Here is a 23231-nt window from a genome sequence, read left to right as displayed (position 1 = left end):
GACGATGGTTTCGATGGCGTCGACGATGTCGTCGACCCTGGCGTCCGCGTTAGCGTGAAGCAATGCACCTTAGGGGGAGGCGCCCGGAACTCCGGACCAGCAGGACCGGAAAGCGGCATGGTGGCAGCAGGGCGATCCCGGAACCAGCGGGACCGATCCAGAAAAAAGGCTCCCGGGCAGCCGGCGGACAGCGCGGCTTCCGGGACCACGATCCTCCGGGGCTCCGGTTGGGGGCGGGGTCCGCCACGGTTCAGGCTGGTGCGTTCCGTCTACGAAAACCGGCAGCCTGTCCCGTTACAAGACCGCTATACATGCATACATTCGTTCCGCTATATATACTTCGACAACGACAGGCACCCATCCGAGGACTGTTGTATACCGAATTTGGTTGGCGAATAAAACCCTATGGTTTGTGGCATAGAAACAAATGCACAATTAAACAATTGGTGAGCATTGTATACATGCAATTGAAGAGTTACCATATCGCACCGCAAGCCGAATTCTAGGCCCACCTTGACCCCCTAAACGAAGTAAATTGCGTTTGGGACGTATCTTGAGGGGGTAGAACTCGACAATGGGTAGACGTGCATCGAAATTTCTCTGATAGATGGCGCTAGGCGTCGATCGCTCCCCTGGGCGTCATGCGTGCACGAGTAGCCAAACATAGTGGCAATCCACACCGCTTGAAAGGATATTACATTCCGTTTCTCGAGACGAGCGGTGCATTCTTCTTCGCTTTCTTCGTCTAATAAAACAAACAGCTAACGCTCGTTACTTGAACGTCTTCCAGACGGTGGCGGCATTCTTTTTTGAGGGGAAAATCGTTTATGAACGCAATTTCTTCGTATAGTGCAAGATTTCACTATAACAATCAATGTACCCGCAGATGGGTCAACGGTAGGATTGCATTTTTTCTATTAAGGTTTTTCCTAGCGTCAAAGCGTTCCCTGTTGGTTTTCTATGGCCGTCTGAACTGTTCGATGCGATCAATTTAAACACTTTAAAAGAAAGATTTTGCTAGATATCAGAACAAAGGACCACTACCTTCAATATTCCAGCAACAGTGTCTCACAATTTTCCAATTTCCAAAATTTTTCACCGAGAATGTTCGACATGTGGGTTCATCCCGTTTGTTGTCTCGTTCGAAGTGTCCTCGAAATCGCGTCTCGAAATATAAATAATCATTACCCCGTATTTAACTATAAATTAACTTCTAATAATTTCAACTTCGGCTCCTTTGAGATTTGTTTTGATTGAACAACGCCTTTACGGCGATTGTAGCTGCAAAGCGCATGACATTGCCTCACGCGCAGTGCATCGTGTGCTCTCAGCCGATCAGTTCTTTCCCTTCACTATTTGGTATGCAATTGTTATTGACATTGATAACAGTATACCTTCTTAGCTAACTAGTGCTTTTAAGCAGTTACTGGATTTACTTTACGAAATAGCATTCCACAAGAGACATTGCGAGCAGGCAACAACTGGCCGTGTCACGCATACGGCGGTGTTTTGTACTGGAATATACATATTTGCTGCAAGATATTGCCGTTTTCTGCACCATGAACACAGAAATCCTGGCGAATATCCAGTAGGTCATAGCGATGACAGACATAACGATGGCAGACTTATCTGAAACGTTTAGTGCTCAAATTCTAGTACTAGGAGCTAACGAGCTATCAGGTTGAAGATATATTGACGCAAATCTTTTTGATGTTTTTTATTCATTCTTCGCTCTGTACGCTCACTCCATTTGTTATGCAACAAGCAACCAGAATTATCTCGACTGATCGCGCCCAGGCGGAGCCGATTCTACGTTGTTCGAGACTGTTGTGCTTACTTTGCTCGCCGTATATCGAAAGTTGTTAGTTGTTTGTCGGCTTTAAACTGAGTACAGCCGAGAGCGGCAGGCATTCTGTTTGACGACCGCCGAGCAAACTTGTCGCTTTTGCCGCCCAATCACTGAGTTCTCTGTGGGCGCAGGTGTGCCCCATAAACAGTTTTGTTTGGAAGCCTTTTCGCTGACTTCCTGCTCGCTCGACTGCCGTCACCGCTACGTGGCGATGAAAGAGATGAGCAGATGATGAGTGGGTGAAGCCAGATCCATGAAGGCAGAGGAGCCACCGCTCCCCGGAAGTCCACGCTGATGCCCATGGACGCACCCTTCTGCAGCGGCTAGGGCACTGTGTTCTCATGTGTGGGTGTGTGGTCAGTGGCGTCTTTGGTCAGCGGCGGCGGTCTCGGTTCAGTGGGGTCGTAGGTCGTCGTATCTTCTCGGTTCTCCTGTGTGGAAGGTGGGGGGGGGGGGGGAGAGAGAGCGGCGGCATCGGGGCGTATCTGGCAGGCTGGGGAAGGGCAGGGAGGTGTGAAGCCATGAGCGCTCCTCAGAAGACCTCTATGGACAGTAGGCTCTTAATCTCCGGGACCGGGATGATGAAGGCATCCAGTGCCTTCATCATATGTTACGTGACGGCAAGCCGGTGAACTTGACATGATGACAGATGGCGATAATATAATTTAATGGCTGCGGGCCTAGCACGAGCGCTCCTGCCCGCGCCACTGCCCGCTTCATTGTCTTCTAGTCAGTCAGAACATTAAGCGGATCAGGTGGAAAGCGCGGGACGCAGACATTTCTTGGAGCAACGTGGTAGGTAGTGACTGTAGCCCCGCCCAATCTGGACCCCTAGAATTATGCCGTATGCCCATGCTTTCCTTTGTGCTACCTCTTACTTTAAGACGGCGCAAGTTGCACGATCTCTTAAAATGTAGTGGCGCGTTGAGTGCAAAGTCTGCAGTTGGGACTGCGTTCTGTTTTATTTTGGGTTAATGTTTTAGCCATAGTTCTCTGTGCTCCCAAGTTGACATTCACCGGTTTCTCAGTGAACGCTGACGTGCCAAATTAAAGTTGCGTATCCAGTGCTCAGCGTTTAAACGGGCTACTAGTTCGGCAGATATTACTCACAATGTTATCCAGCTGTATTTATTTCATTTCGTTAGCTTCAGGATCCCCACTAGAGTTATAAGGCGACAATTTTAATACTTGAATAAAGATGTAGCGCTAAAGAGACGAGCACGGGAGGAAGACACGACAAAGACGAGCGCTACTAACAACTGGCTTTATTTTTTGTAACAGATATCAATATATAGGTGTACACATCGCATGCGCGCACGACACTAGGGTGGCTCTGGGCTTGTTGACAGAAAAAAAGAGAAATCTGATTACATATCTACATTCGCAGCAATAACGGGTATCAAAATGTATCATCAGCGAAAAAAGGGGGGTGGGGGCAAACAGGCATTGAAGATGAACCTACAGAAAACCTAAAAAAAAACATATAACAGGCACGCACGAAAGAGGCGGTGTAATTCTTACAGAAAACTTTCCAGAAAAGCGCGCTCGGAGGAGAACAAATTTATTGACGCGTCGCTAATGCAATGACTCGATTTCTCGTAAATGTGAAAAGCCTCCAGCAAAACTGGCTTTTGTGTTTGCGCTCCTGCTCAGAATCTTTGCTTCTTTAAAGCGGGGCTCGCACTTGCACGCCAGAACATGCGAAACAAAATTCGCGAGCTTATCTTGTAGCATTAAGTTTTGAGCATGCTCCCTTAAACGGTCGTTGAGACAGCGCCCCGTCTTACCTATATAGCATTTTCCGCAGGACAGGGGAAAGATATAGACCACTCCCAAGGCACATTTGACGAAGGATTCTTGATGTTGCTTCTTGCAACCACGCTCAACTTTCCCGCAGATACGGGGGCATATTTTGGACAACTTACTTGGCGCCGAGAAAATAAGCGGCACATTGTGCCTACTGGCCACTTTCTTGAGGTTATGAGAAACCTTATGAATGTAAGGCATCATCTCGGGCTTGACCCTCACGCGTTCAGTTGCAGCCATCGTTCGTCGAGGCCCAAGCTTCTTTAGGAGGGTTTCAGCGACTGCCGTTAGGACCGAACAAGGAAAGCCTGAAGCCAAAAGCCTGCGAATCTGATTATTGAAGCTAATGTGCATTTCGTGCGAACACGACTTACGAAGTGCAGATTCAAATCAGTGCGAAGCAATGGCTCTTTTTATAGTCTTAGAATAGGATGAATCGTAGGGCAGGGGTGCTTTCTTGGCACATGGTAAATACGCCAAGCAGGCGTGTCCTTTCCTTAACCTATGCTTAAGGTCTAAAAAGCGTATCTCGCCATTCTGCGGGAGTTTATGGGTAAAAGACAGTCCTTTGACGTAGTCATTAAACAACTGCAAGATATGTCGAACGGAAAGTTCGTAAGCAGTCAGTAAAAAATTTAAAAATATTAAAAAAATCATCAACGTATCTAGAAACCTTTAAAAGCGGACCTTCATTAAATGCTTGATCCAAAAGGCGGTCAATATAAGCTAGAAAAATGTCACATAAAATAGGCACCACACAGGACCCTATACAAACGCCACTGCGTTGCAGAAAAGGCTGCTTGTCAAATTGGATAAAAGTGACACCGAAAAAAAATTATAAAAGCTTTAAAAAAAATTTCGAGGGACACACATACTGAGGTCTGAAAGTAGAGCTGCCCCGATTTCTCAAATGCCTTCTTTACAACAACTGAAACTTCAGCTTGAGGAAACTGAAACTTCAGCTCGAGGAAGAGAATAAAATAAATCCTCAACATCAACTGAGAACACGTATCCAGCCCGTCGGTCATTCTGAAGAAACTCTGTTACTTGTTGAGACTTCTTCTTCAGGAAAGGGCCTTCAATATTAATCAACTTGTTTTTAAACAAGAACCGGCTGACACATTGCTGCCAAGAAAAATTCTCACTAATGATAGTTCTAAACGGAAAACCAGGTTTGTTAGTTTTTGCCGTGAACAAGACGTGCAGGTAGTTACCTGTACAGCGGGCAATTCTATTGGCTAACTTGGTCAAGTTTATCTCTGGTCAAATTTAGCTTGGTCAAGCTTAGTTCATAAATTTGTTCATAAATATATATACGGTGGCAAGCTATAGCTTACCACCACCTGTTCAAACTCCACCCTCCAGGAGACCTCCCAAAACGCAACCGATCAGATCACCCCTATCGTCCAAAAAGCTCCTCTCACTACGCACCCACCGCCACCCTCCAGATGCCCCGCCGTCTACCCACTAGAAGTCTACACAAACACGGTGACACAGAGTTCGAAGACTCATTATGAAGGCGATCACTTTAAAAGCGATCGATGTGCTCAACAAATATAGTTAATCTGGATTTGGCCTATATTATCGTATGATCGCCTGTGCATTTCTGTTGACTACAAAGCTCACAAGTTCGAGGTTAAACTTCAGATCAAGTCAGCTCGATTTAAATAATGCTTATAGACTTCGATGACATTTGGTCGTAAATGTGGCGCCGGCTTTCCAAACTAAAAAGCCAGGTGCAGCCAGAAGTCTGTGCCTGATATAAAACTCACGGCTTACTCAGTGGACAGTGTATGCTTATCAGCTGTGGGATCTTACTGTGATAGGTGTACAAAGAACTTCGTCTGAGGTAAGTTGTGTCAGGATTGCAGCCTGCCAGAGCCTGAAACTTCAGAGTTCAAGTGGGTCCGAAAAAGAATATTCGGACAACCTTAAGCAGTTAAACACGGAAGCTGGTGACCCTGTTGTCTCGACACTGTCCTTCAATTGTGCTGACTCACGTTTGTGTTGGGTTCCGACAGGCAAGGCAGACTAAACAGCCGGAAATGTTTTTTATGAGAAAATTGTTTTTGTAGTTAATACAGAAAAAATCTGTATATTCAAGGGTTTTTCCGCCGCCTATCGTTACTAGTTTCGCGGCGCAATAGATGAGAACTCCATGCAATCTTTTAGTGAAAATATAATCTATGGCTAACACTGCTGCATTGATGGTTGTTCTCCAGCAAGAAAAACATTGATTGCTTGATTTATTGAGAGCTTGCGTGCCGCTGAATTCAAAAGTTGTGACGTCAAGAGCCAAATGGACTGTGATCACGGTTTAGAAGGAAATCGCGGTGGAGCCTACCTTAGGGAACTCGTGAGCAAAGAAATGCGTATAGCCATGAGGCCAGTTTGCTGTGAAAGCGGCCAGTGATGTCGATAGATGTATAGCAGTTTCTGACATAATCTAGCTTAAAGAAGCCTCACGTTTTGTGAAAACACCTTCGCTGCAACACGGCAACGTATCGCTGTAGTCGAAATTCGAATTGTTTTCAACTTCACTTTAGTGGTTCGGTGCTTGTGTTAAATTTGTGCAGAAATATTCGGCCGATTAGGAACACTTTCAAATGAAAGAATTTTGCTCTATATTAATTTTTTATACTTTTGACGTGATTTTTGCTGACATTTCAGAACTCGTTTGCCGGGACCCATTACGTGTATACAGCACTTCAAGCAGCGAACAAAACAAAGCCATGAAAAGCTACCTTGGACGCACACTATTGCTTTTTGCTATATCAGGTACGCAACCTCTGCACAGGCTGCCCGATGCAGCTGACAATCTCCTTCTTGTTAATGTGTGGGGGAAGAAAAGAATAAATGTTTTTACGCTTCACGGCATAGTGCGGCAGCTTCGTTACGCGCGCTTCCTTCTGAATGCGCCAATATATGGCGATTGAGAAAGCAGGTTAGACACCACATGTATGAGCCATAATACTAGATGGCAATAAAAAGATGCGGAAACACATAGAAATCGCGTCATCAAATATAATGCTAAGAACCAGAGAGAGCAGCAAGCAAATTTATGGGGCTGGCACATGCGTACGAATAAAAGGTGCTAAAATTCACGATGACACACACTCCGTTTCCTCAGCTTTTGCGAAAAGATATCCGCTCAATCTTGGGGGATCAAATAGTGAGCTATGAAGGCTAGGGCTTTTTACAGTTACCGCAGTTACGACGGCTGCGAAATTTAAATTTTGCCGGTTTTTCTTCTAAAGCACCGAATTCACTTCAGAGCAGTTGTAAACTCACTCAGTTCAGGTGGCACTGAGTTGCTGCATGAATTGATTAGGAGATGTTTTTTTTTCTGTAGCGCTTAGCATAGAATAACTTCGCCGTGCACCCGTAAACTAGAAGTCGAGAAAAAGTTGTCAGCATTCAGCCAGTTTGCTACGAAGGCTTCCATTACAGTTTTTGAAGCAGTCGTTCCAGCTGTTTTATAGAGCTGGTATGAACACAAGTGTACACAAACACAGTTTGTTAAGGAATTCGTAGCCGAGTTCTCCAATGGCTACTGATAGAAAACTCCAGGAAATGGTGATATTTAGTATTAACTAATCGCGTGCTTAGAGTCGCAAATTTAATGAACGGCAGCGAGACTGTCAGGTTTGGGATGCGAGTTATTGTGCTTAAGATAATGAACGGATGCATCCTGACCGCTACAGCCAGCATGGCGGCCGCCGATAATTATCGCTGGATGTAACGCAAGTTAGCAGTTGTTCTTGCCAGTAAGAAAATCTCGCAATGAACTGTGCTTTCCTGAATGTGGACTGAATTTAAAACCACTAATCAGCAATGACTAACGAAGCCCAGTAGTCGTACTTGTAACAATATTAAATTCCTAAACCACGAGCCGATCGCCACACCCTAGCATGTTCTGACGTGTCAACATACTACGGTAGACCATCCAACATACTACCTTAGGCCATTCAGAAAGTTCATGTTGTCATCACTGCACTTTGTTTCTGTTCGATGCTACAGTATTTGCATAGAGACAGCTCGATGCGCAGGTGGCAGCTGAATGAAAGGTGACTAAGAAGCATAGAGACGCATGATTTCTGCAGCTGTTCCGGCCTGTTCTTTATGAAAAAGCGGTGCGCAAAAGGTCGTTCGCATGAAAAAAGTATAGACGACCGGACAAAAGAGCATCCACGCCGACAGAAAGCCTTATTTCAGCCTCTGTTTCATTCCAGTGATTCCCAGGCACGGGATTTTCACTCTTTTATTGAACAATCTACCCCTTGTGTGTGCACCGCTACCTCGTTGAAGCTTTATGCTGTTTTTCCCGTAGTGTATGTGCTACGTTTTCCTGTCAGTAACCTTTAACTTCATCCGCCGCATGTCTAGCAGCCGACTCTGCTACTTTACCTTTTTAAATACCTTATGAAACGCGGTGTATACTGTATAGTTGTAAATTACCCACCGTTATGAGCGCAAATGAATATCATTCGTGCTTTGAAACTTTCAGTATAACGTGACAAGCTGCATATTGCTGGACGTGACTCAATGAAACGCAAGAAATAAGATATTAGAGGAGCTGAAATTATGTAATACAAAAAATATATTTTTTTTAAATTTCGAGCAGAATTCTTTGCAACACACTCTACGAGGCATTCGATGTTTTCAAGGTAAGATTCATGAAAAGATACTATAAATAGAGATGTTAATAAAACCTCAAGAAATACTGCATACGCGTGCACACCAACTTTTTAAATTTGTTACCTTACTCGAGATGTTATCAGCGCTTTTATTTCGACAACAATTTCCGGAGTTCACGTAAAAACAGCGAAGGACTAACAAAAGATGACATTTAAATGGCTCCGTGCATCTTGCTACGAAGGAGCTGTCATAATGAAATATGTTCATTTAGGCATTTTTGAAACAAGGAAGATGAAATGCTCTTGATCGAACACTTCGATCGATAACGTCCGGCATTTATGCCAACAGCAGAATCTTTAGCATCTCACCTCCTTTTGCCAAAGTTTAAAACTGATTTTCAATTCGTGTGCGCTTTTAAGCTCGGAACAGGTTTCAGAGTACACTGGAAAAGTAGTGTTTTTCTGTCACAAGGAAGCAATGTACGTGCGCAGATTTTACTTACTAGAACGCCTATTTCATCTACGCAGCACATTTTTCAATACTATATGAATGCTAGTGCTGGAACACTAGGCGGAATCTTTAATACAATTCACGACCGGGGCTTTGTGCATTGTCACAGGACATTCGCATAGCCACGACTGGCCGAAAAGCCTGACGTCGTCAAATGGTGATGCATCGAAAGTGAAATTCACTGTGCATCTCCTTTCCATGCATCTTACATTGAAAACATCGAATGCCGCGTACAGTATGTTGCAGAAAATTCCGCTCGAAATGTCTAAACTATTTTGCATAGTCTATAATTTCAGCGCCTCTATCGTCTTGTTTCCTGCACTTCATTGAGAATCTAAACAAAAATTGAAGTAAAGGCATCTAAGGTGGTGTATGATAGTTTGGAAGGGAACACACTCTTATGGGCAGCATTCCAAAGGAAGTGTCCAGAAAATAGTACTTGTATTTAGGGCAAGAGAAATGAGATTGATATAGCTAGTTAAATTAGAGTTGAGAGGGGAGCACATTTTTCAGAGACCATAAGGTTCTGAGTAGCACCTCATCAGTATTACCCAAGAGGAATGTGTATCGTAGAGCTGTAGCAAAGCGAGCTCTTGAAATGAAAAAAATATAGTAGATTGAACGCTAAGCGGCCATGACAGAGCACAGGAAATCAGGGAAACAAGCGCTAGTTAATGACATCCTACTCGAAACGAAGAAGTAAATTGTCATGGACAAGGCACATAATTTCGAGTGCTAATAAGCTACTTTCCCGTTGAGCAATTGTACCCCCAACCCTTAAAAAATTAACGCCTTAAGACGCGAAATATAGCTCAATTTATTAATGCGAAAGCGTTTCTTGGCTCATGGGTGGCGTGTTCGGAAGCGGTGGACGGAAGTTGTGGACAGAGCGTGTCTGCACGAACTCAATGAAAGTAATGAAAAGAAAACCGCGGCCTACGTGGAATCGAACCCGGGTCTCAGGCGTGCGAGACGGCTCTTCCACCCCGCCACGACGATTCAACGTTTGAAGCTGAATAAAGGCGAGTCTAGTGAAGGCACAGGTGTCTCAGATACGCATCTTCCAGATATGTGCTGAGGCGTACATGAGTAATTATGAGCATTAAAGTAGAGATGTACGTTTCCGGTAAATTTCCTCCGCGCTTGGAGCGCAGTAGTAGCGCCATCATGCGGCAACCACGGAAATCCCCCTCGCAGTGTGCGGCGTTGGTCCAGCAGGTGAAGTGCGCGTAGGAGAGTAAGTGCGTGACACACGTTTGCCGTACGTGTGTCACGGTGTGATTCAATTAAAAAGGTATGGTGTACCTGAATAATTAAGAGCGTAGTGTTGTGAGAATATTTTCGAGTTGAATATCTCAGTTGAACTGCGCAGTAAGAATCCGATCTTATCAGGGGCGTGCTGAATTTGGTAAATGCCTTTCCACCAAGCGAGAAATTTAATATGGTAGCTGCAGAAACGGCGCACACAAGCACGAAGCTCAGGACTACGCAAGCCGTCATTGCCAACTTATTCTCATTGAAAACTTCCCCAGAGGCCCAAATTTTCCAGCTAGAAATTTGCATGAATTTCATCGTTGAAAAACAAATGTGCCGTTTACAAACCGCTGCCGACCCCCTTAGCCTCAAGCTTGAAAAAAAAGCCTCGTCTTTGGGAACAAACCATTTTAAACAAAAAATGGCACTAACTCTTCAGTTGAGTCGATAAAGCAAGCGATGGCACTTATGGATTGTTTCTAGCCTGTCTATTCTATAAATCTTACTGTGAGTACCCGACTACAAGAAAAGGGAAAATAAGACGCGGCACTGTGCTGTGTTTAAAGAAAAATTTTCGCTCGCACAAAAAACTAAGTTCCTAACGAAAAGGATTGCAACCCGAAATCGTTGTGCGCATAATGGCCGTATTCGTCGACAGATGGCATGAAAAGGCTTCTTCGCATGTATCTGTGAATGTGCCTGGTGCGGTACAGCACTTTACGGAAGTAGTACGCGCATCTTTTGTCTGAGGATTGCAACGTTTACTGTACCGTTTCTTTGAAATATTCCTCTCCAGGATACAGGGTAGAAAGCACTATTGTGTACCCTCGCATACTTCAAGAACGTTCTTCTTTTGGAACGATTGTTGTGAAAATAACCAAGGACATACTCTTGCATTTGCAAAAAGCTTCCGTCATGCTAGAGCGGTTGAGGGTGGACGTAAAGAAAAACGGGGAGATCGTTCACGAAGTGGTAAGTAAAGCCACGTGTTCGACAGCTTATAAGCGCTTACTGTGAGCTGCTCATTCTGAAGCATATATCAAGCTTAACACTGATGCCGTGAGGGGGTTATTCTTTGTGTGTTTACCCATATTTGGTCTCTACCAAAAGGTCTTTGGAAAAAGCAAAAAAAAAAATCTCACAGGACGGTTACAACTGTGAAACACGATTTTCGGTGCTAACTTTTTAAGCGTTTAGTTCTGGGGATACGTTTCTGGCGCACTGGTGTAGTAGTCAAGTGATGCACCCCTGCACTGGCAGGCGGCTGTTCTAAACAGAACTACCCGTAGGTTTTATGCGACCCAGGTTGACCGTGATATGCGACCCAGTTGACCGTAATGTCAAGGTCAACCTGGGTCGCATAAGCATACGGGTGAATGTCACGTTATTGTGATATAAACGCACCCACCGGTTGCGCTGACGGCGACGAGAAAGCCAGGGAAGAACGCCAACAGTTATCGCTGTAAAAAGTCTTGATCGGTTTAATATCCTGCAAATAGTATGCAAGAAGGAAATTAACTGGCGCAGCCAGTTTTCTTCTTCATTACTTACATCGTTATTTTTTTACCACGCAACTGTCGGCACTTTTCCTTCAACATAGCGAGGAACCAACGCTCCGTGGTTATTCGGCGTTATCGATCATTTCATTAGCGTGATTCATAACTTCATGTTTTCTGGTTGTCAAGGCAGAGCTTGAGTGTAAAATGCATGGAGCTGCCGGTGTGATAGTCAGCGTTTAATAAATTTCCTTTATTTGCACTCGTGCACTTGAGAATCGTGCACCCCTTAACGCACCAAAGGGTCCAAGGAAAACGTTTGCCAGGATCGTATCATATTTACTGAATAAATATTTGCCATTATTTATATTTTGCAATTTGAGGCGCGATACAAGACATAAAAGAATTATTGCATGAATAGCACAAAGAATTAAATACTTGAGCACAGCTCCTGGTAATGCTACACAGAGCGAACTGTGTTGGCACTTGAGTCACCGACGTCTGTGTGACCTAGATGCACATGTATGCACTCTGAGATTCAAGAAGCAGCCGCAAAATGCCAAACAGTTTTCGTAGCAAGACACGAGGAGAGCAACATCACTTTAATGTCAGCGAAATGTTCCTGCGAATGTTGTGAGGTCCCTTGGGAAACTGATGCTCGCGGTCACATAAGGTTGCTATTTGTATGTCAGGCTTGGTCTTCATATAAGAGTACCTTTCAACTAAAGTGCTCCTATACAAAGGTTACCGCTTAGATTTACGGCCACCGCCATGAGCTGTCTGCGAAAAAGCTGGAGGAAATATTGTCGCAATCTTTTTATACATTTCAGATGCGCTATTTGCCTGCGAATATAAGATGTAAATCAGGTCTTCCGTTCCAATTGCTGTCGCAGAAAACATAACAGCCTTTGGCGAGGCAAACACAGACCGTCATGGCTAAGGCATGCAGCAAGCCGTAGGGATATATCATATATGTATTAACAGCAGAGCAGGGCAATTGTTTTGAGGTAGATCAGACACCACTGACGATGCGCACTACACACATCTTGATCTATGCGAATGCGCATGTTCACTGATGTATGACCTTTCTGTATGATATAAAAGTTTATAATGAACAGACCAGCCGATGTATCAGTGTTCAGCTGAGGGAACACCTTAGTTCACTCGAGGAATCAAATTATACTCGCCTTAAGCAGAACTGCCATGATTACAAAAGAGAAAATCAAAAAAAGTTAGCGGACCATTAGTCACCCACACTAGAATTATATTTCTTCATAGAAATCAAACAACGCGGTAGTTAATAGATGCTTATTTTATTCGGAAAACAAAAGAAGTGGGCGTTAGTCAGCCATCCTTACTGCTATTAAGTACAGAATTTGTTTTCCTTGACAATACATGATGCGATTTTTCAGTGTTTTCTCGGTTTTTTATTTGTAAGGGTTGAGCCATGTTCTGACCATGTGGTTTCTATTAGATTGTACTCCTAGCATGGGCACAAGGGCGGTTGGGTTTTGTGAGTGTATAGATATAAATATGTTGTTTTCTGAATAAAAAAATGCAGTTGCGAGTCAGTGCTCGTCTGTGTTGTTTCTTTGCTCTTTCTACATTTCTTCCGGATCCGCCGTGGTGGCTGAGTGGTTATGGCGCTCGGCTGCCGGCCCGAAAGACGCGGGTTCGATCCCGACAGCGGCGGTCGAATTTCGATGGAGGCGGAGTAGTAGAGGCCCGTGTACTGTGCGATGTCAGTCACGTTAAAGAACCCCAGGCGGTCGAAATTTCTGGAGCCCTTCACTACGGCGTCTCTCATAGCCTGAGTTGCTTTGGGACATTAAACCCTTATAAACAAACCAAACCAACCTTTCATCCGGGTGTGCTCTTTACCCAATATGCAACTATACCAACTCGCCGAAGCTTCCATCCTGTACTACCTAAATATTTCGCATAATGTGTCATGTCTGCATAGAGTGTGACAAAATACAGCATCAAATCCACTCAGAATTAGAGTGCTTTAGATGGTATCACATGAAGAACCACACTGAACAATTATGTGCATTTGCTTCAGCTGATGCTAAAATTTGGGCCAAATAAAGAGAACTCAGCAGCAAGTTTTTCTGTCATAATAGGAGTGAAAAAAACATGGCAGAGATGCAGGTAAAACGGAATCCGCCATTCCTTTCAGCAGTGACAGCGCAATAAAGTAGTTATGGCTCTAGCACGGTGGCCAGAGCTCGAAAACTTACGAGATTTACATTGGAGCTACTCACTTTGATGGTCAGCAAATGATTAATGTTTGGGAAGACAACGCGACGTGGAGGCTGAATGGGTGTGTTATGAAAAAAAAATTATACGCCAACGCTGCCTCAGTGTTGGACTTAAAGAGAGTTAGCAACGTCAGCTTCAAGTGTTTACATCGGTGTGCTCAGGAAACGTGGAGAAGGCCAAATGCAAACATCCGTGGATGCTCCCTTTTTAGAAACATCCATTCTAAGGCACAAGCAGCGCCATCTACCTCATGAATTTTGCACTACTATGGCAGTTTACCTTCGCTATATCCAGTTTATTACCTGGTTTTAGCAGTTAATAAATTCTATAAACGGGTGAATCACAACAACACGACTCCTTACCCGTTGTATGCATACCCGATACTTTGGGCTGAATATTTTTCGAACCCGTGGCAAATTTCTCCAGAAAATTGTGTCGTTTGATAAAAAATATGAGATCGTGTAATTTCAACAAAAGATCGCGAATAGAAGATGGGCGCGTGTAGACAGCAAATACAGTGAAAAAGTATCCCCAGCAGTTGACCTTAGGAAACAAGCTTTTGTTTCGTCGCTGCTTGATTGTGCGGTTACAATATGCATATAACCCTGGCGACAGCGCATCACAATCGCAGCCACAGTGGTCAGTTTCTTCTTATCGCGCAAGTTCGCCTAAATAATAGCTCGTTTGTAATAGATTCGCGTGCCTCCATGCTCACCTACCGCGGCCGCTACCTGAAAATGGTTGCATATAACTAGGGGCTGGACCTTTCAGTTTTTATTAACGCCAAAGCATTGCTAGGCTACGTCGGCAGCTTACATGTCGGAAAAATTGGGCGCAAAATGTGGAAGCAAAATGTGCCGCACGATAAGGCGTCATCAGCTAGTGTATAGTAGCCGTGATTGGCAGGGTATGAGAATTGGTAGATAAATAGAGGGTCATTTCGTTGTCATGGTCATGCGAGCCATTGCAATTGAGTCATGAATCCGAAGTCTTGAGTCATGACCGGAATAATTCGTTGTGGTCTGTCATTGTTTGAGGAAGCAATTGAGTAGAGGTCATAAAAGACATGAATCATAATCATAAATCATGGACCCAAAAGGGGGCACAAAAAGTGCTGTAATTCGTCACAAAGTAGGTCACAAAAAATGTGCCTAGTGATGGGTAACAAAAATGGGCTGAGCAATGGGTTACAAAATGGATCTCAAAAGGCGCTGAGTCATGGCTCACAAAATGGGCCACTAACAGTGCCGAGTCATAGGTAAAAAAATCGGTCACAAAAAGTTCAAGGCGGGGTTGAGGTGTCCACGAGATGCCGAGATCAGAGAGCTACTGCGCCCTTTCCTTCCCTGAACGTTTTCTTTTCTCAAAACACATACTTTCAGATTCCTCCACGTAAGCTGGGCAAAGTGCACTGACATTTTTTTTTTCGAGAATTCTGTGAATTTTTTGGGTTTTTTTTTCTTGACGCTGCTTTCGGTTGCTTTCGGCAAATATTATTTTCGACGATTGAAACACTGACATTTTTCGGTGACTTAATGCAGCAATTCTGTGTGGTCAAAAGTCATTTAACATCCATCTTGGTACTTTTTTCATCCTGAACAATTTATTTACCAGTAATTAACGGCAATGATATCAATTAAAGCCGTGATTGTAGAAAAATATTGCTGCCCTTTTTAAAAGAGAACGTAACTCAAATTACATAGCCGGCACACAAAAAACTGAGAAAGAAGGTTACTTCTAAGAACTAGAATGATATGCTACCGTTGAGTTGTCAGGCTGCCTTGCGTGCGAGGGCGGGCACCACGTGGTATGCGTGTTGATGGCAGCGATGAAACTGCCGCTGAATCGTCGCGGTAGCCAAAGCATACTTTTTCGTGACACCCGTTCGTCGTTTCGTGTCAATGTTGTACATGTCTTTGATTAATCTAATAAGCCTACCAGCTGCTTTAAGTAGGTGATGATAGTGAGGAAACACTGCTTAGCTAGAAGGCGGTAATGAGATAATGCTTCCCGGTCTGCAGAGGCGTGTAAGCTGCGGAGCAGTAGCTCAAATCGCACAATTGCGCTGCTTATCTTACAATAATACCGTCGCATCATGCCTCTGGCTTCCGTACTCAGTTAATTTTCAACTTTAAGTGATTATCGACCCGTAGATTCGTTTTAGGACACAAGTCTACTTGAACCGCTGCAAAGGTTGCGGGCCTTCGGGGAACGATTCGCCACAGTGTTGCATTTCCACTGAATCTAAACCTGCGCTACAAATTTTGGGATGCTTCCTACGCCACACCACCTATGAGGCTGTGGCTTTTGATGTCACTAGATTCCTGTCAACTGCTCAGAAAAAGGCCGCCGTATAGTGTTCGAGTGGATCCCTGGACACTGCGGACTGGATGGAAATGATATCGGCGACGCTGAAGCAAGAAGCGCCTTCAGCAGTGGCCTGCGTACAGCTGCACTGTTCTCTAGACCGGACACCACTTGTCTCCGTTCTTGATCTATGCGGAGTGCGACGGCCAGATACTGGGTTCTGCCAGACACTCGACACATCCGCCTTAAATGGCTAGATCCGGCGACAGCCTTTTCTTTTCCTCGCGGAATGCCACGCCCTATTGCATGCATAGCCCATAGGTTACGTTTAAACGTCGCCTTCACGCGCAAGTATTTGCACTTAATTAGAGAAGTGGACTCCCCGGACTGTACCCCATGTGGCGTGCTGGAGACTGTAGAAAATGTTTTAGTGGCGTGCGCAGCCTATGCACAAGAAAGACCCGTGCTAGCATCTGCTTTGAAATCTCTTGACACCAGACCCCTCTCCAAGGATTTGATCCTGGCGCTTTGCTAGATAGTTCGAAAACCCTACATTCAACGCGAGTGCTCTGACGCTTTTTAAGCGACACTTACCTTGACTCGCGCTTGTGATGTTAGAAAGTGTGCCTTGTCTTTTTTGTCTGTTTTCATCCACTTGCTCCTATCATCATCATCATCCACCATCGTTACCCTCTTTCCTTCTCCTTTTCCCGTTTCCCAGTGCAGAGTAACAGGCCAGATAATCATTTCTCCGGCCAACATTTCTGCCTTTCAAGTCAATAAACCGTCTCTCTTAAGTGATTGTAACCGGCAGTCTATTTCGATTAAAAACCTATTTCGATTAAAAACCGAATTTTGAAAAGTGGACTCGGCGTACTTTCATCGGTTTAAATCGAAAAGTCAGACCCCTACATATAACCTGTTTTTGCAGATGAATGGCTCACGAATAGACGAAGAGCTTTACACAGATCCGAAAGTGGGGGCTTCAGTATTGTTGCACTTAGAAGGAGACTCTGTCACACTGGTACGTAACAAATCATGAGCAACATTGTTTAAGTGCTGTTTCTTTTGGACGCAATATGTAATTGCTCTTCGCCAATATTCTCTATATGTGGCTCTTAACGGTTAGAGGAAATATCTGAGCTAGGCACTTATCAGGATATGACGAAGTTCGGAAGCAAAGGATCCGATGTTCGTGACGGCCAGAGGCTAACGCTTCGTGATCTCTTCGTGAGGCCGTTGTTTTACTTTGGTGACCAGGCTTCAAAATCGTCGATCGATTTCAACTTCTGGACTAAAAGGTCCTAGGTAAGTGAATTGTATCATGTCGTGACAACTGTCAATAACAGTTGAGAGCAGTTTCAATAAAGGACTGGATACCTTTGAAACCGGTCTTTGCTTTTCAGTTGGCTTTGGAGAAAAGCAGCTTTGTTTGAACGGCACCTCTCAGATGGTTGCACAAAGATGTTGGCATGACGTACCAGGGGTTTTAATTTGAGTTCAGATGTGCCTATTTAGGATGATGCTGTGGTAAAAGATGGGACCGATGCTCGGACTCACTGTTGCCTTAACGGCAGGCTCGATTGTCAAGGTGAAGAGGAGGGAATCTTTACTACATGAAGTGAAAAATTCGGGGCAGCCGTAAGCTCCGCCTAAGGATATGACGCGATGAAGTCCCATTAAGCGGCCTGGGGTCCTGTTTGCATATCTTTTAGCAGACACAGACACTGCTCTTCGCTTTATTTTATTTTTTCCTTTGTTTATTTTGTTTTTATTTCGGCAATATTTTTATTCTTTTCTTATTTGCGACTAGACAAACAAGGCCTTCCTTTAACCAAGTCGAACGAATGCTATTCAGTGGTAGAGGGGAAGGAGCCAGGCTCACGTCCTAAGGGGCAGCGTTTCGCGTTCCGGCTCGACCATTTTTTTTTCCAGAGCATTGCTTTTCTTTCTTCACAGGTGCACTATTCTAAGTTGTTCTAATGACGACAAGACGCTGTAGACTAAAGGATAATTGTTTTTGACATCATCACTGTTGTAGTGTGTGATCATTCTGGGATGTTTAAATTAGCCGTGCGAGGTTATTTGGTTGTGACGTCAAGACCCTCTTGACCAATCAGGGTTTTCTTGACAAGCAAACGCCAACTCCGCTCAATGCGACCGTTGACGCTATTAGGTTAACAATGTGTATTAGCGGAACTACGCGGCACAATGTGCTTCCGACCCCTTCCATTCGATATCAGTGAATTTCGTGGAAGAATACCCAATTAATTCCTTTTTGGTCTATTAAGTTTTTCGGAAGGACTCAGACCATTTCGATTGTGGGTGTCTGAGTGAGCATGCAGCAAGATGTGGAGATGCATAAGGTCAGAATAAGAATTGCATTTACATGTATATAGAAGGGCAAACTGTGAGCCGCAGCAGCAAAGTCACACAGACATTTTGAGCATACTGTACCCCACATAGAGAAAACTTTACATCACCATACTTATCGACCAAAAGGCAAAGCTTATATACTTGTAGAAGTGCCAGGTAAGCATGGAGTCCTCACCTACAGACTGCCCCACGGGGCTTTTAACGGGAAAGCGTTAAAGGTCCTGTTCACGTAAAAATCTTGTGTCGGCGTTGTTTGCGTCGACGTTGTGGGGGAAAATTACAGAAATGACTTTGGCCGGTAGTCCCCAGACAGCAACCTAGGAGGCAGGTTAGCCACCTAGGCCACGTGACCTTTCGCTGTCATCACAACCTAACTACCAGATAGTGAGCAGGCTGCCTGCCGTGGCAGGTGCAGTGAAATTAATGATTGGTCGCTCGGGAAGAGCAAACATGGCCGCACAAGGTCCACCGGCAGCAGCATTTGCCATCACTTAACCGTGTATCACTGCACGAGGAGGTCTATGAGGACTCCCAGAGGTCTATGAATGTAAAAGAGAATGACCTTCTGAATGTATGGGAATTGCCCCATTACATTAAGCGTCATACCCTAAAGGCGGAGCATAAGCGTCCCGTCTAATTTTTATTACCTTTTATTTTCCACAAGACACACGAGGCTTCGATTTAAACAAGTCGAACGAATGTTCTTCAGTGGTCGAGGGGTAGCAAGCCAGGCTGTTAACTGATATCTGAGCATTCTGTCATCTCTGAAGGTGGACATTGTTACGCCTCGTCTCCTGTGCATTGCGACTCCTGAAAACGGTGTCGAAAGCGCCTCCTCGGGCCCAAAACACTCATCTGAACGGCGGATACTGCAATAACTACGAAAGATGATTTGGCGTTCCATATTCAGTTTTTCTATGGATCCGCAACTAGCGCCGTTTATTGACCACTAGTAGCAAAGATTTAGTAACTTACTAGGGATACTTTAAACATTTAAACTTAAGAAAACCATGAAACCTTGACAGATTCTGCGCTAACATGGTGATTTTCAGGGTCGACACTTCCACCTTGCTGCAGTATGTGACCTAGAAAATAGGTCCTGCGTTCACACAAACTAATTCCCGTTTTGAGTACAGCCGCACTTGCTAACTCTCCTGCCTTTTTATTTTACAGTCTGGCATGGTTAACGATCAGTTAAAAATAACACCTGTGCCGGAAGCGAGCAGATCTTTACATTTATCCGGAGCCCATCAGCTAGACGAGATCAATATGACCAAAGTGGATGACTCTTCAGGTAACAGAAAGCTTAACTTCCTTTATATTTAGATCAATGAAGTATAGAGTTTAAACGCTCCTCACGATGGGAAGTCCTGTAGATATAAAAGTTAGCAGTCAGCTGCTCAGGCTTATTACTCAAGTGCTGTCAGCGAACAGTTGCCGTCTTACCATCGTCTGCTCTGACTACCTTGTCTAGCTAGAGCACAGGCCGATCACATTAACTGCTACAAATATCGTCCTCCTATATAATGAGGAGGCGCAGGCCAATATTTATTGATTTTTATAAAAACATATATAGCGTGCTCGCGAAAAGACCAGGTAATCTTAAAAAAAGGATTCTTTGAGATGAGATTAATCCTTCCAGGCAATGGTGGCGGCGATTGGGCAAAAAAGAGGAGGTGTATTAATTTATAGGCTGTTTATTACTATCTCCTCCGTAATTATAATTATGGCAGTCAGGTGTTCTCCTAATCACTAAATTTCAGCGGGCCATCGGTGCATATAATATTAGTTAGGACATGTGAAAAAAATTGAGCTGCGCTTGACGCTACGGCGTAGGAATTTCAGCTCCCTGCACGCATGAAAGGGCGTTTGGCGACCAAGGATGATGAATGCCACACCGATAGATGGCCATTTCATGCGCTTAGACAGCCGCGACTCTTAGCGTTGAGCACCCAACACAATCACATTGCATAATATATGTTGGCCATGGCGTAAAATCGTCTAACTGTTATAATAATGAGCATTTACGATCATTTAGTTAGTCGAAAAATAACAGTAATTTCTGCAATTCATGAAGTTCCTCTCAATCGCTATCGCTATGAATAGCGCTATGATGCTCAATCGTTGTGAATAGCTCTATGAACATCGAAGACGGCGTACATGTTTCCAGGAGATAGTCGGTAATCCTCAGCAGGTCGAAATTGCACTAAATGATGGGCTCAGGGGAAACATATTTCATAAAAAACTTAACTTCATTTAATCGACGAAAATTGTTCACAAAATGAGGTGTCTTAATAGGACCCCTCTGCTTCTGCAACCACCCGCTTCCGGACTTCGGTGTAAATCTGCATTTGAGTTTTGACTGGACCACTATGAGGCAGTCGTGCGGTTGTCGCTACAAATAATGCTTGAAATTCACTCCTGAGGAGATCACTAGCAGTACGATTTCTAGCCCCGTTATTCCTCTGTTAACATTTCTGTGAACTCATATTGTCACGTGCTGCGCATGGGCTCTGAGGAATAAAGAAGACGTGCGGCGGCTGGAAGTAGAAGAGGAAGTCAAGTATCCTGCCGCAGGCGCACCAGGCTCCTCTCGACCTGCCTTGTAAATATTATTTGTAAATAGAACCTGTAACAGTGTGGTGGAGGTGCTGGGTCGATCACCACGGATCCCTCTCGCAACCGCTGCAGCCGATGAATCGCCGGATTGCCACCGTTGCCCGTGCAAATGCCTAAGGAAGCCGACGCACGTCCGACCGGCGCCGCAACGCCCGCTTGGCAGCACTACCGTGAGCCGCGGACGTTTTCCGGGAAGGCTGGCGAAGACGTGGATGATTGGCTCACCAATTACCAGCGGGTGAGCAAATACAACGGCTGGGATGCCACTCTTCAGCTGGCCAATGTCGTCTTCTTTCTCGATGGCACCGCGCTAACTTGGTTCGGAAACCATGAGGCATCAATAACAAGTTGGGACCGCTTCATGGAAGAGCTCCGCAGCTGCTTCGGGGATACTGTTGCCAAACGAAAATGCGCTGAGCAGTCTTTGCTTCAGAGAGCGCAAGTGCCTGGAGAGACCTGCACGACTTACATAGAAGAGGTCTTGAAGCTGTGCAAAGTCGTTAATCCCAGTATGTCCGACGAAGATCGCGTTGGTCATCTCCTCAAGGGCATCGCAGAGGACGTCTACAGCTTTCTTATTAGTAAAGAAAATTTAGACTCGCCGACGGATATCATCAAGCACTGCCGCACCTTTGAAGCTCTAAAACTGCGTCGAATTACTCCCAAGTTCGGTCGCCTGCCTAACGTCACCACCGTCGCCAGCGTGGATTTCCACGAGCCTGTGAATGCGGCGACTCTCCCTGACGTCATTCGTCAAATCGTGCGTGACGAACTCTCCCGGCATCAAGATCTTGCGCGCCGCAGTGAGGTCCCGTATGGGAGCTGTTCTCTGCAGGCGGCTCCCGCCTACCGCTCCTCCCCTTGGAGTTTGTCTGCCCAGGCCCCTACCAGTGCTACTCGCATTGAATACAGCGACGCTCCCCGGATCACCCGCCCCGGCCCCAGGGCGCCAGCTCATCCGCAACGCCACCTGCGACAGCCGGAGTACGATGGTCGTTTCGACACTGGCTACGAGGAGTGTTATCCCGAGTGCCCCCCCGACCCACCACTTTGTTACCGCTGTGGTATGATCGGTCACATCTCTAGATTCTGCCGTCGCCGGGGCCAGTTTTCCCGCTCCCAGCGCCAATGGTCGAACCCTCGCCTGAGTTTCAATGCGCCTGTTCATGACCGTGTCTTCACATCGTCTCAGCGCCCATCCAGTTACGCGCCACCACGGAACGACTCCCCTGCCTCTGACCGAAGTCTGACTCCACCTCCGCACCGCTCTCGCCGCTCGCCTTCCCCCCAACGTCGTTCCCCACAGTCCCCGGGAAACTAGCGTGTGCGGCCGATGGAGGTGCGGTCGCCGGATCATCGATAGTGCCAATTCCTCTGCCCATTGCTATGTTAAGGAACCGTCTTGAAGTTTTAGTGGACGGTATTTGCGTCATGGCCTTAGTGGACACTGGTGCCACGGTGTCAGTGATGAGTTCAACTTTCAAGAAACGTCTGGGTCGTAAAATAATGCTCGCTTGGGATCGTGCTGTTATATTCCGGGGTGTAGGGGGAGAATCATTGGTTCCGATTGGTATTTGTTTTTTGAATGTAGTGATCGCTGGCCACATGTTCCGAACTGAATTCACGGTGCTCCCTCGTTCTACGCATGACATCATCCTCGGTATTGACTTTTTGCACCAGTGCGGCGCTACTCTCGACTTCCGCAGTGGTGGCATATCGTTAAGTCCTGGCCTTCGGTCAGCTCTCATAGAAGACTCGCCAGTGGTTGCCCAAGTGTTTTCTGTCTCTGAAGATACCGTCGTTATAGCAATGTCTGCCATATTCGTTCCCGTTGTGTCCTCGAGCACGATTTCTGATGCCTTCGATGCTGTGGTGGAACCTTGTTCCCTTAACTGTGCAAAGAAAAGTGTGCTAGTACCCCGCAGCGTCGTCCATGTGACCAAGGGCCATGCCACTCTTTGGACTGTCAATCATTCCAACGAACCTGCAGTATTGCCATGTGGTTTAAAACTTGCTGGCTTTGAAGAACGTTTTTCTGTACCAGTTGCCGCGATCACTGACAACGTGTCTCGTCCAACTAGACGCCGCGATCTGAGCGACTCTCAATTCCTAGC

At 45.3% G+C, this 23231-nt stretch overlaps 1 long non-coding RNA gene across 1 annotated transcript; it reads left to right on the top strand.

Annotated features, from left to right (window-relative positions):
- The first annotated feature begins 6336 nt into the window (after positions 1–6336).
- Positions 6337–17146, top strand: LOC144134949 (uncharacterized). The gene is made up of 3 exons (XR_013315318.1): positions 6337–6433; positions 10854–11029; positions 17054–17146. It is a non-coding gene; the product is annotated as an uncharacterized LOC144134949 (long non-coding RNA).
- The last annotated feature ends 6085 nt before the right edge of the window (positions 17147–23231 follow it).

Source organism: Amblyomma americanum, chromosome 5 (assembly GCF_052857255.1).
Source record: "Amblyomma americanum isolate KBUSLIRL-KWMA chromosome 5, ASM5285725v1, whole genome shotgun sequence".
Taxonomy (NCBI): domain Eukaryota; kingdom Metazoa; phylum Arthropoda; class Arachnida; order Ixodida; family Ixodidae; genus Amblyomma; species Amblyomma americanum.
The sequence above is the reverse complement of the archived record's forward strand: the minus strand, read 5'-3'. Positions and strand labels throughout refer to the sequence as shown.